Source organism: Seriola aureovittata, chromosome 21, assembly GCF_021018895.1.
Source record: "Seriola aureovittata isolate HTS-2021-v1 ecotype China chromosome 21, ASM2101889v1, whole genome shotgun sequence".
Classification (NCBI taxonomy): Eukaryota; Metazoa; Chordata; class Actinopteri; order Carangiformes; family Carangidae; genus Seriola; species Seriola aureovittata.
This window is the reverse complement of record NC_079384.1, coordinates 21,067,411-21,082,047: the sequence shown is the minus strand read 5'-3', so window position 1 is coordinate 21,082,047 and position 14,637 is coordinate 21,067,411. Positions and strand designations below refer to the sequence as shown.

Genomic DNA, 14,637 nt, shown 5'->3' with positions numbered 1-14,637 from the left:
ATGCCATTAAGTGTGGTGGGAGTGCAGGATTAAAATATGCCAAAATGCAGGATTGTCATGCACAAATCACTAATAAAGATGTAACCTTAATGATAGCTACCGAGTCATCAGCATACTTTGTGTGGCTTTTATGAAGAAGAGGACTAAAACTCTGGATGTCACTGCTACTTCCACACAAATATTTAAAAGCTCTTAATACCATTTGGCCGCTGCCCAAAATGAATAATAAATCATAATGAGTTCAGCAGTCTAATTCGTGCCTGATGAAAAATGAAACTTAAAATATGTTCACGTTTTGGAGAATGTAATTCATATTTTCCTCATATATTATATATTTTTTGACCCACCCAGAACCAATCTTTTCATCAGAATGTAAATTTATATGTCTTGCCCACCCGGTCATATATACAGCTACTTTTTGGAAAATTGTCCCCAATACATATTTTACATATTTGTGTTATATATTATATATTATTTTTTTATCATATTTTTTCAAGTTTTTATTGTATATATTTTATTGTAAAAATGTTCTCTTCATATTTAAGCTACCTTAAAGCAAATTCTTTGTTTGTAAAAAACCTACTTTTGTCAGGCAATAAACCTGATTCTGATTCTTAAACCTTGATGAAACAAGTTACACTCAGTGTCACTCAGACAAACCACATCCACTTTTCAACCAATTTTATCCGTTTTAACATGGACATGGTAGAAGATGTCTTCTCACAAACGCACTGCTTCCTGCATGACTTAGTTTTTCCTGAGTGTTTTTACTTTTATAAAGTTTATATTGTTGTATTTTGTCATAACCCGCTGTATCGTGGGTTTGGTTTTTCTGGTTGTAGTTTCTCAGTGATGTTTCTGCTACTGATCGATTCTACGGTGAAACTCCAATCAGTCAGCCTCGCATCACAGATGATGTCAGAGGTGATCCACACAGATTTATACTGCAGACAGTATCATTACACACGTCCATCCTGTAACAGTGAAGCAAACATGAGAGCACAGGGAGGTCAAGGTGGCAGTGTTCCTGAATGGATCTATATGTATGAGCATGCATGTATTAATGTATGCGTGTGTGAGGTGAATTACTCCTCTGATGCTTTCTGTGTTTGTGTGTGTGTGTGTGTGTGTGTGTGTGCACATGTGTGTGTGTGTGTGTGTGTATGTGTGTGTAGATAGCCACGGTTGCTGGTGAGTATGTGACTGTGACATTGCTCCTAGGTTCTTCACATGGCTTGTTACTGCTGTAAATTCTTTCATTTATCCTGCCACAGCTGTTATACACACTCCTACACATGCCACACCTGATGGCCACACACACACACACACACACACACACACACACACACAGTAATTTCTCCCTTTGCCAGCTCTATGTCACTCAGTAGAACATAATAAAACAAATTAATTCTCTTACCTATTATTTTACCTGTTATTTTATAGCACTTAGTTATGGAATAAACTGTTAACGATTCATGATTTAACTACTAGGGACCTATTCTGTTAATATTGCATGCATGAATACAGATATAGCAAGATAAAACACAAGGAACAAATCATATCTGGTTACTTTACTCCTCTTAATGTAAACTGGGCAGTTAAGTTATTATTCTTGCATATTTTGAGGCAAGTAAAACTAAAACAAACTGTTCTGAGGAAGTAAGATATTTATGCTGTGGTACATCTAGTTACAGGCTAAAATAACTGCACAGTTTTCTGTCAGTATAGTAAAGTATATTAACTGTTTATATGTGCTGTGATTCATACCTTTTTTGTTTTATCTTGCTATATGTGTGTTTATTTCCTGGGATGAAAGCAAGGCGTGCACAGAGCTGAATAAAGATGAGCTTGCACCTTGAGGAGCTGTAATGCTGGTCGAACACATTTACCAGGGAGAAGACTGTCAACATTTTAACAGTCTGCCTCTTTTTGGTCTTCGCATTGATGACGTGTCCGATCCATCTCCATCATCTTCTCATGATGATGGTGGCCATGTTGTCTTGCCTGCAGCGGGCGACTAGATGTTGGTTGGAGATGGTAGTAAGCCAGAGGATTTGCAGTATCTTTTGGAGATCGCTTTTTGTCATTCTCCAACATTCTAGACTAGAGTAAAACCACAACAGCGGAATCACAACCTTTGTGAGTAAAAAGGCAATTATCGTCCTTCATCGCACCACTTGTCCAAAAAGCTTTAATCATGGAGAAAAGTTATATTTTCAGCTTCTCCATCCACCGCTGTTTGTTTTACTCATGTGCAGCGAGCATATCATGCAGGCCTAGCACTTACCAGGGTGGACAGGACACAGCTCTGGAACAGGCTTAGCTTAGTGTTGGTGGTCAACGTGTGGACCCACTGAAACTCAAGTGAGCGACATCGAGGGTGGGCGAGTTCTGTTCGCAAATGTCAGGTGGAGCCACAAAGCCGACTTCCAGGTGAAGGTGAACAACAGCTGAGACACTTTAGAGACCGACGGTATCCATGACAACACACTGTCCCCTGGACATTTGTTCTGAAGTAAACGCAGGTAGTTAACGTGGCAGGTGATTATTTCAAGTAACCTGAAATGATAAAAGAACAATGTATTTGCCTGTTTGTTGGAATCTCGGACACATCCAGATTTTTGCTCAGTCTCACGCCGGGAACGCAGTGCCTGCGTTGCACGAGCATGACGGCTGCCGTTGCTGGCTGTGTCTCAGCTGGACTGCTGCTGCAGCTCTGGTTCTCTGCATGTTGCAGGTCACTGGAATGTTGGATTTCTTTTCATTATTAATGAATTAACTAAACGTTGCATCACACACGACGAATCTCTAGATCATGCGACGCAGCCACCACGCACATGCCATGCATCCAGTGTGTTCGTGGCCTTATGCTCAGACTGTATCCTTTAATCATAATAGAATAGGTACCCAGTAGTTAAATAATAACTACAGCATAGTTCCTCCCAAACATCCAGATTATTGCGTAGTAGGTCATACACACCATATAAAAAAATAACAACAGTATAAGTTCTTTTACCTTATTCTATAACTTTACATCTTCCCAGTACCTGCATATATGGAATGGTACATTCTGTACTGGTGTGGCATTAGTACAAAAGATTACACAGTCACTCCAGAGTAATTACACTCTAATCTAATAATGTTCTGCGGTGTATATGCAGATTAAGTCCAAAAATATCAGTTTTCACAGCCATATCGGTCAAAGCCTGTCTCAAATTCCATGTTGAGTCATGCATGGGCCTCAGTGCTGTCGGGCCCCGGGGCCTCCGATCTAGTACTACTGAATCACAGGAACACACATACACACACACACACACACACACACACATATACACAGATGCTGAATAGGCAGTGGTCAGGTGCAGGTGTGCATCAGTGTGCACAAGTGTGTGTGAAGGTGACAGAAGAGTGCGAATGAGCCCAGAGGCAGTGCTGAGTTGGCAGTGTTGTCATGGAGACCTGTATTGAACCTCTTCTGAGACCGGAGCCACAGCTTGGACCAGGTCCTCAGGTGTATTTGCATATGTATCAAATATATACGTGTGTGTGTGTGTGTGTTTGTGTGTGTGTGTGTGTGTGTGTGTATGCAGAAATTTGGGGTATTTAGAATTTTGCAAAACCGTTGAAAAGATTTTTACAAAAAAAGCTTTGTAAACAGATAACATCGTATCAAAAGGAAGCACAGGGTGGTATAAAGGAAGACATTTTGAAATGAACGGGGAGTGCTTGACGGCGGCGCTTCAGTCAATATGAGGCTGTGTGGCTGTGCTGAATCAGAGCCTTGTGTGAAAGTCACAGGTCCACCAGGTAAAAAGGCTTTTCTTCAAGAATACTGAAGGACAAGCTCCTGCAAAGAGTGGGTGAGCAGAGTGGAGGACGGATAGATGAGTGTGTGTAGGCACATGTGTGTGTGTCTGTGTGTGTGAGAATCTGCCTACAAACACTGAACATTGTTATTACAAAAGCAAACGAAACATGTGTTCAGAAATTGAACCAATGATGTATCAAAGGAGGAAAAGAAAGGGCACAAAATGTACATAGAGAAATGTGCTCAAGCAGAAAGTAAAAAGTTCTGCTTTTTTATTTTATGTGAGCTTCCTTATCTTAGTCTCATGATAGTTTACAGAGGGGGGCATTTCGCAAACTGTTTGCCAAAAGCCCTGCATTGTATAATACTTAATGTACTGTGAAATTAAAACCCCCTTAAAAAGCATCCTCAGTACCACTGAAACAGCATGGTAGCCACTCAACATATTCATGCATGGCCACCAAAAAATGAACCCTATCCATTCTAGAGAGGGGCTTTTGCTGACAGGACAGGAGGGAGGGGGGCGGTGGGGGGGATAGATTAGCAAGAGCCCTGTCTGAAGTTTTCTACTGCTGTGTGTGTGGATTATTTATGTGCTTTGGAAGCTGGTATATAATTCAGTACTACTTCTATAGAAACAGTGTTTAATTGATATGCTTTAATTTAATTAATTCCTGTTAACTGCTGGAGTAACTTTTAGTCAGTGCACAGCGGGTCAGCTCATAATGCAATAATGTGAAATTTATTTACAGGCAAGCACAGAGTTCAACTTATGGGGAATAAAGCTTCCAGTAATTAATGAATATTTATTTGGAAAAAAAACCTTTCAAAGACGTTCCTTGACATCAGCAAGAGGTCTCAAAGGTTCGCTTCCATTTTCCCGATAATTATTCAAATTACAGAGGTGTCTTCAGTAAACATCCAGGAAATGATTGGGAAATAACAGACCTGTAAAAGTCTCATTTTCACTCATTCACACTTCTGCTCAGATTTGACACTTGGCTCGAGGTGAATGAGTGGAACTCGAAATGACAAACTTTTCAACCAAGGTACCCATTACAGTATAGACGCTTTGCTTTTTTAGTCAATTCATCTAAACAATTGATTTTCCTCCAGAAAATCTAATTGACACACCGGCACCATTAATTATCATACAATACATACAAACCAGATTCAGGCCTAAACATTTTCTCACTAAACACTAAATTCTCAGGCAGCAGCGGAACACTTTATGGCTTTATCAGAGTATTTAGCAGCTACAAAAGATAACGACAAAGGACAAAACATATTAAAGCTCTGTCTACTAATGAACACTTAGAAATGAAGTCATTTTAGTGACTGATTGCAAAATAAAATGGTTAAACAAGACTTATAGTGAAGGGAATTGAACTGTGGTGTGCTCATCCTCCCAAAGTCAGACACTAACCAGCTTGTAGGGAAGAGTATCGCTAGGATTTTATCTTTATCTTATCCATACACCTATTGATCCCTTTCAGACTATTACAGGTTCTTTATCATTACTAAAGAACATCATTTGGTGATCGAGAATAAATTCACAACAGCATTAGAATCGATCGGGCTGTTTGTCTCAGCCAGTTGCTCAGCTCTCAACAATCTGTCACATTTTAAGATTTGTGGTGAACTGAGATAATCAGTTGGACTCGCATACAGGATACAATTAGCTATTAGCTAAACCAGCGTGATGTTGTGTAAGAGACACAGGGAAACAGTAAGTTCAGTGATAGTTGTGGTCAACTCAATCCAGCGCAGACTCTCTGTTCGCTGCAGCTCTATCCAATATGTTAATAATAATAATAATAAAGAAAAGGTCAACCTTGGCTTTATTATAAACATATGAGGTGCAGCTGTTTTCTCAACTTGATCAGTTATTTCTCACAGAGCTCCCTGTGACACCAGAGAACAGAATAAGTGTCATTAAAGTGCTGATGACCTGAAGTCAGTTTGGTTTCCCCACAAAAACAATATGTGTTTGACCAAAGATTTGAACTGTTGATTTCTGTTTAACCAAACAAATTTCAGTTAGGAGAGACTAATAAGAGGAACAAAAGAGTATGAGTGAAGGGAATCGTGAAGGGAGGAATTAGACTTCGGAGTAAGGGACTTCCTTATAGAAGAAACTTCCCCTGGAGCCAAGACACTGGTGGTACTGATGAGGAACGGAGCTTGAGGATTTCATCTTCATGAAAGGGAAGCTTATGATTAGAGGATTTGACTGGAGAGTTGTTTGGACACTTTAAAGTTTGAAAGCTTACAAGTGATTGGCTAAAGGCCAGTATGTCAGGCTGTGATTGGATGAAGACCAGAATGAGCTGGTGGAGCTTAGACTTAGGAAATGGTGATAGTGACTTATGAGGCCTGCGCGAGGAGGTCGTCTTCCTGGCTGAACTTTTGCTCAGCTTCATTAGGGAAAGTTAAATGCTGCCTTGACTGAGCACCAGTGGTTTTTTTTTCAGTAAACTAAGTGCTACAAGTAGCTTGTGTAATTTGTAGGGAGGTGGTTGAGTCCCACGTGAGGTCAAGTTCTGTCCCAAGCCTCAACCAGGCTTTAACCTCCGGAGCTGAAAAATGAAGTCAGCACAGAAGTGCCAAAAGCTGCAGTTCCTCTAATGACCACTAGAGTCTGGCTCCAACAGTGAGTCAGTCCCCATAGACTCCCATGTTAAAATGTCCAACTTTACAGCAGAAATAAACATGTTTACAGCTCTGTTTTGGTCTCCAGAGCTAATTTCCTCCTTCATGACACCTGTTTATATAACTCACCTGTTTACATTTTATTGAGGCTTAAAGTTATGTAGAATTGAGGGCGGGGCCTCTTTGAGTGACAGGTGGGTGAGTGTATGCTTGCCATAAACCAACATGCACCCAAGTCTCAGCTCCACACATGCCCCGCCTCTTTGACCATTTTTGGATTAGCTGGGAGTTAGGGGCGGAGTCAGGCACTGCCAAGATGGCAACGGTAGTGCAGATGACTCTGAGCTTCAAAACTGCTTTAAGTCTCCAAACATCACCATAAGAATAAAAGCATCAACAAGTTGCTATGAAGAGGTTTACATATCAACATTTCTGGACTTGGCAGATGTGTCTATCTGTTCCTCGTGATATTTCTTATTAGTTTATTAATTCAGGTGGTACACGTGTTTGCTTTTGCAAATTAATAAACCATTTCTAGCAGGACGGGGTTGATCCTTCAATCCGTATGACCTCATGTTTATTCCTAGTTTGTTGTCAGTGTGAAAAGGAGCAGAACTAAAATGGCAACAGTGGATTTTTTTTTTTCTTCCCTACAGGTGTGACAGTGACTGTAGAGAGCTCAGACTAATCCTGGACCCACTGCTGTTACCGGCCTGTGGGACGATGCGTGTGACACATGGGCTCTACAAATGAATTAACTTGATACATTCAGCTAATTAAGTTGATAGAGGGAAAGGTGATTGAGGATTCATTTTTCTATTGGTAAATGAAAGGAGTTGTAGTTTTATGCTTATTTAATTAGATGAAGTGAAGCGGGAAGGAGCAAGTTTTTAGTATTGAAGCGGTGAGCAGAAAAAGACGAGACGAGAACCGAGAGGTGTGGCTGAGGTGGAGGAGTCACTGAAGCAGCATGAGGAGAAAATGAAGTCGTTTTTTCCAAAAAAGAAAAGATTGTTTAACCAAAAGGCCACAAAACATAGATCCTTTAGTATGAATGATGATGATGATGATGATTATTATTATTATTATTAATAATATTTTTCATGTCACTTCCTGTGAGAAAGTCCTCCCAGCATTTTTTTTATGGCTTGCACAGTATGTGTGTATGTTTATGCAAAAATATGTATGTTTGTGGATGTAAATCTCAGCTGCTTTGTTGTTCAGTATATATGTGTGTGTGTGTGTGTGTGTGTATAATAATCAGTAATATGGTCACAGGCGGCAGTGAAGTAAGGTTTTTTTTTTAATTATTATTATCTTGGACTTCAGGCTAACCACCAACTACAGCTAATGATCAAATGTCTTTCAGTGACAGGTAAACTTCCCCTTTCACCCGGCTACCAGATAATAATGTGGGCTAAAGGGAGCAACAGAAATCAGTAGGCAACTTTAAAGAGACAGGACTTAAACGAGATGTGCCAGGAGGGATAATGTTGAATGTGTTCTGAATGGATGTGAAGATGATGATGATGATGATGAGCGAGGCAGAGGTATGGCGGAGCGGAGAGCACAACGACGATGACTGACAGATAAGCGGAGGGCTTCAAATTAACACCAGCCAGCCCGGTGAATTCCCAACACCTAGTGACTGCAGACAGACAGGTAAGTGAAGAGCAGCGTCTCTGGAGCTGTCAACGACTGCCTCACACTCTCCCTGTGAGCAGTGTGGCAGATGGGTCACTGTGCTGATACTCATATTTCATCTTTACAGCTGGGTGCACTGTGTTCAAGAGGAAAAGCATATGTTTTCCACATGTTTATATCTACACCTCTACAAAGTTCAGTTGTTTATGTGAATCAACCCTTTCCACTCGATTGGGGTCCCGGTACTGGGATCAGACCGTTTCTGTTTTGAGGAGGTTGCGGACGCGCTGGATATTGTACGGACAAGTCGGTTCTCAGTTCCAGCCGGTGGTGAGTGAAGCTGCTGCGGGTAAATGAGACAGCGGAGGGAGGGGCGGGAGCAGCAGGTCCCAGTGTGGCGAGAGCAATATGTCACTGAGGGATAGTATGAAAATACAAACATTGTTTTAACGTTCACACATTTGTTGTTGGTCACATCAAAATATAAAAAAACAGTGGATGTATAAAGGGAAGTGGATACTGAGCACCAAGACGACGTCCCATTCATTCCAATGAAAGCTGCTCACCCAGCACATTGTCAGTACAGTGTCTGTTGAAAGACTTAAAGTGAAAGGTGCTCACCTGTTGGATATACAGTGTGGGTGTGATATATGACAAGGAAGTCAGGAGCATGGTAAATACTATGGGCTCTGTTTTAACTATCTACGCTCATTATCTAAAGCACATGGAGGAAGTGCATTAAGTAAATTTGCTATATTAACAGCAGAAAAAAATGCTCATTGCCAGGTGCATGGCTCAAATACATGGCTGTATTTGGTTTCTTAATTAATCATGTAAGTGTTTTGGGCGTAACATGCAATAAACCAATCGGAGTGCTATCTCCCATTCCCTTTAAAAACCAGGTGCAAGGCAGATTGCTATTAGAACATAGTAAGAAAGAACACTTCTCCACAGAGAAAAGAGATCTCTGTCAGAGCTGGGGAGGCAGACAGAAACAGCTGTTTATGGCTTGCAGCGCTCTCTTTCCCTCTCCCTCGTTGACTGTCCCTTTTTCCCCCCATTCCTCCCATTCCTCCCATTCCCTGGGGAAAACGGAATTGGGGCCGAAAGTTTTAAGCTTGAGGTTTTTCTTTTGAAAGAATCCCACATATTCTTTCTGTCTGTGATTTCCACCGCTCCGGTTCAGTATCGGCAGGGCACCCGTGTGTGTGTGTGTGTGTGTGTGTGTGTGTGTGTGTGTGTGTGTGTGTGTGTGTGTGAAATTCAGCACATTGTGCACCTCTGTAAGGGCATTTTACTTATCTTGATAATGCGCCCTAATAACAGTGAAATACTGTGCCACTGACTTCAGACCAGGTTTTGATGGTCAATATCAACGTGCCTGACCACACCTAAGACCAGCACGCCCATGGGTGGATCAAATTGCGCTGTGAATTGTTCTTATTATAGAAAGAATAATAACAATATTTTATCCGACTTGATTATTATTGTCATGAGTCAGTTTTAAATTAAATGTCTCCAGACGCTCAAAGTCCAAGGATGATTCAAAACTCGGAGACAAACTTCACCAGACTGAAGAAATGTTATTCAGGGCAAATGTAAATTACTGTTTGAATTATTTAAAATGCATATTCTGTTTTAAACAGGCCATAATAATAAATAAATAAATAAATAAATAATAATCAGATATAATTAAAACAAAAGGTCCCTGATGTGATCTTATTTTACATTATACATATATGTTCTTGGTAGGTGCATATATTAGTGCATGTAGCTGAGTAACTAAGGATTTACAGGAAAAATATAACATTATTTTAAAGTGGCCCTGATATAGTTAATTATTATTCCTTAATTGTTACCTCTGAAAGTCATCAAGATATAATTGTTTTTGCACAAAAATTCTATTTCATGTTTGTTTTTTCACAACAGAAACAGCGATCCACACTTGCTCAGTGTAGCCCGACAGTCCACCATTACCTTGTTGTCCACTGGTAAGGTAAGGATGTAAGTGTGTGCGCGTGCATGTGTGTGAGTGTGTGTGTGTGTGTGTGTGTGTGTGTGTATGTGTGTGTGTGTGCCCCTCAGCTGCTCTTCAGCAGGTCAGCCCCCCGTGTGAGCTCTCACACTGGGTCAGGAAAATGAGTCACGATCTGCTGTGACCTCTGGGTCATCCATCACTTTCCTCGCTCCGACTTCATCTCTCCCTCCCTCCCTCCCTCCCCCTTCCCCCTCCTCCTCTTCTTCCTCCATCACTCCGTGCTGTAAGATGGAAAGACGGCACCCAGCGGGGCTTGTTTTATCGTCCTCCATCCCTGAAACCACCCCCACCCCCACCTCCATTTGTGCTCCTCTTCCAAACCCTCCCTCATCCCTCGCTACTTTCTCTTCTTTCTTTCTCTCATCACACACTCTGTGCACTTGTATTAAGCTTCTCCTTGCTTTTATCCATCTCTCACTGTCTGACACACACACACACACACACACACACACACACACACACACACACAGTCGGCTAGCACTTTGGCAGAAAGCGATCTGGAGTTGTACACAGTGACAGAGTTAACGCTCAACTTTCAGCTGAGCATGTCAAGTGGGCCAGAGGTGTGTGTTTTTCTTGCGTGTGTGTGTGTGTGTATCCTGACAGAGGGGCTTTTGGGCAGGCCAGGGGTCAGTCTACACATCCTTTCACATTTGGTCACTGCTACTGTCTCTCAGCCGTCACCTCTGGAGATTAATAAGTGTCAAACCCACTGTGGCTGGAAATATTTCAGATTTCTGTCGGAGTCACGTTGAAACGTTCACGTGTTTGCGTGTCTTTGTAGAGACCGGTGTCTGTCTGTGTGTGTGTGTGTGTGTGTGTGTGTGTGACTGTGACTGTCGGGGCGCTGCTCAGCCTGGCCTTGCCTCAATACGACTTAAGGGCAGTCATGCAGAACCAGCTGACAGCTCCCTCTCCCCCTTTTCTTCCTCCCCCCCTCCATCCTCAGCTCCTCTTCTCTGTCTTGCCATCTCCCCTCTGCCTTGTCCCCTGGCTCTAACCCTTAGATAGCTACACCAGTTCCCAGTATGTGGTAACAAGGCTGCACTGTGTGTGTGTGTGTGTGTGTGTGTGTGTGTGTGTGTGTGTGTGTGTAGCAGTGTGTGTGTACGCATTTTTATTTAGCAAGTATGTACTTCTTGGAAGTAAAAAAAAAAACATATGTGCTGCACAAATATTATTTTCGCCTCCCTCACCCCTCTAATGTTCGCTCCCCCTCGCCTCAGTGTAAATATCTCCATCCGACTGCAGTCAGTGAGGTCCGCTCTCATCATCTTTCAATCTGCGCCGTGTTCACCCACATTATGAAACCGATTGAAAACAAAAGGTGGAAATGACACACCCCGTGTGCAGACATTTATTCTGACCGCATGAAAAAAAAAAAACACAATTCACTCATGATGATCTCCAAATTGACTCACCTTTACTTACCTTTGCATCATTGCTTATATCTAAAAGTCAAAGAAAAGGTTTAGAAACAGATCCTGCACATTTCTTCCCGTACAGGCAAAGAGAAATATTGCCTACCACCGGTCCTACAGTATATATGCTAAGATCTGCCTGATAGTACTGAACATATATGGCATCACAATTATAACTGCCTAACACATTTCCAGTGGCGGATTAATATGATGCTCTAGTGAAAGTGTGTGTGGTCATGGTAACAAAGGACCATGTCACCCAGTGCAACAGTGTGTCTCACTGATGTGTTTTAACGGTGTTTGGACACAGAGGAATGAGAAATATCTGGCTTTGGATGCGCACGCACACACACACACACACACACACACACACACATTACCTGTTAGTAGGATACATTGTGTGTTGGTTTGGGTTTGTACATGAGATTTCGTGGACAACATTCAGACCCTTGAATGATAGAAACCAAGCTTGCTGAAGCACTGTTTGAACAAGGTTTGCAACACATCTCACTTTACCTGTGTGAATGTGTTGTCAGGGGCACAGCACAGTTCTTCAGGTGTTTGAGGTGAATCTAAAGTCTGTAAACTATGGCCCAGAAGCTCAGTCCAACACAAGTTGTTTTGTTTTTGATTCAACATCACACAGCTGTGGCTGGCACCTGCACATTATGTGTTAAGAGATTATGGAAGGTTGGAAATCATAACCTGGCTTCTGTTATTGACACTGGCTTCGCAGACTCTGACATTCTGTTATTGTACAGAAGATAAAATAAGCTAAGCTAAGATAGTCCACAGTGGGGAAATTTGAAATTATTAACAAGTCCAAGTAAAGCCTGAAATAACTAGAGTTTCAAGATGAGTATAAAAATCAATGTATTTGACTAGCAAGTTGTCATATCAAGTGTCCACCTCTGATGGACAGGCTCAGCAGGTCAGTCTGGCTTCCTGTAATATTCCTGTTATGTTCCCACATAAAAGCTGTGGTGGCAAATGATATCAGCTGCAGCGACTTGGGGGTTTAGTGAACTGATGTGATTATAAAGCGCATCAGGAACAATGACAGCGAGGCTGAAGAGCCCTTCCCAGGCAACAGGGGCAGGTGGGGGGGGGGGGGGGGGGGGGGGGGGGGGGGGGTATTGGAGGTGCTCCCGGGCCAGACGCGGGGTGTCAGGTTGGTCCTGTCAGCAGTAAATGATCCAGGTATCACAGTGGGATGGCATCTGATTCAGACCATAGTAGACCTGTCATGGTGGGCTGAAACTGAAAAAGGCGGAGGCTGATCTATTGTCTCGGTGCCTCCAGAGAAAGAAATACAGGCCTCATTACCTGGACTGTATGTGCTGCACTTTGACTGGTTCTTGATTTACTGTATAATTCATTAATATTACAATAGGTTTGTATGTTTGTTCGTACCTCAATGTGTTGATACTTTAATGAGACCTCTCACATACAAGTATGCATTAATATATGACATTATTATAACACTGCTGCATTGAATGTGGTGATCTTCATGTCAGTATTTTGCAGAATGGAGAAAATGGGACTCTACAGCTCCAGTTCCTACACTGTTAACACTTAAAGCAGCTATTTGTACGTTTTTCTATTGCTACATAGCTAACATTAGCATTAGCTGTTTACCAAGTTCAGCATCAAACTTCATTCCTTCCCTTATCCTTTATTAACAACAGCTGTCTCCTGAGCTGGAAAGCAATGCCAATGTTAACTCACAGTTGACCACCCCCCTTTTCCTCAAGTGTATAACTGCCCCCCTGACCTTCACTCTGTGTCAGTCTACTGCCTCAGACCCCCCCTCTGTGTCAGTAGGCTCACCATATTCTGGAATACCAGTAAACTCACAGAGCTACAGCAAACTTGGAACTAAGGACTTGAGTGAATTTTCTTTAACAAACCAGCTAGCCCCGGCCCGTCTCGTCACTTCGCGATAGCAATTCACTGTAGCCTCCAATCTGCTCTGAAGGCGTACTGCTGTTCAGAAAGCGTATTATAACCTCTTGAATTATTATTGTAGTATTTTTAAGGCCTCTGTAATATTATGAAAGTTTCTCTCCAGACATTTCCTCCAACTATGTAGAAGTACTATGCTCTGAATAGTATTTTGTTTAACATGGTTTTCCCACATAAAAGGTGAAAATAGATGGTAAACTCGGGCTGGAAGCTCTTACTCACCCCACCACCTGCTGGCTCCAGGTGGACAGGTGAAAGAGCAGAGAGTATCAAGATGGTTAGAGGAGGAAACATCACAGAGACTCAGCCTCATGTTTGAGCCTCAGTCAGACCCAGACTCAGATGAGGAGTCTGTTGAGACCAGAACCAGAGACTAGCAGACGGATCAGAACGGCTAGGTTTGTGACGTATGCAACCCTGGCCGCCTGAATCTGTTTTTATGAGACTGTCATTGGTTCTCTGCAGTTCAAGGTGGAAATATGATTGTATTATATAAAAAACACCATATGGCTGTTAACAAGGTTAAAAACTTGATTTTCATGGTAGGGGGTCTATAAAACCGGATGGACTTTGTACTTTATATGGCTGATGGGTTCAGTGGGTTCCAATAAACCGGAGGTCAGAAATGGTTTTAAAGGCCTTTATGTGTTGCTGTTCTTTTATATTAGTAAAATCCTGGATAAGATGAGAGTTCTAGTGTGATTGCTGCTGTTTGAAAAAACTTCTCTGAACAAGAAAACATTTACATTTATTTACATATTATAAATGGAGAAAGAATGGCGTACAGTCAGAGTTTGATCTCAGCGGAGTGGCGCGACTCTCAATCAAAATGTCAAACGACCGCACTGTTTCATGCGCTCATTATGACAGTGTTTGGACTTTGTTCTGCTCGTCAGAGAAAAAGCCCTAATGAACGCGTCCCCCTCCAGAAGACACTGAAAAGAACATAGAAAATCATTTTTATGTCGAGTCCATTTGTGATGCTGATGAAATGTCACAGCCAGCTCTGAGGAATATGTGTGCTTGTTGTCGTCGTTGTTGAGGCATTTTTTCCCCCAGTCATGATTTCACAAACATACTGTATTGAGCTCTAACTCCGGTGAAAAAAA

The 14,637-nt window shown here is 41.9% G+C and overlaps 1 protein-coding gene across 8 annotated transcripts in view; it reads left to right on the top strand.

Annotated features, from left to right (window-relative positions):
* rbfox3a (RNA binding fox-1 homolog 3a) overlaps nt 1-14,637 on the top strand; it is a 594,924-nt gene that overhangs the window by 45,056 nt on the left and 535,231 nt on the right. Inside the window, exon 2 of one of the 8 annotated variants that reach the window (XM_056365229.1) lies at nt 10,034-10,100. The exons of the other annotated variants lie outside the window; for them this stretch is intronic. The gene's annotated coding sequence lies outside the window, so the exon portion shown is untranslated. The remainder of the gene's footprint in view (nt 1-10,033; nt 10,101-14,637) is intronic. 8 annotated transcript variants of the gene reach the window in all.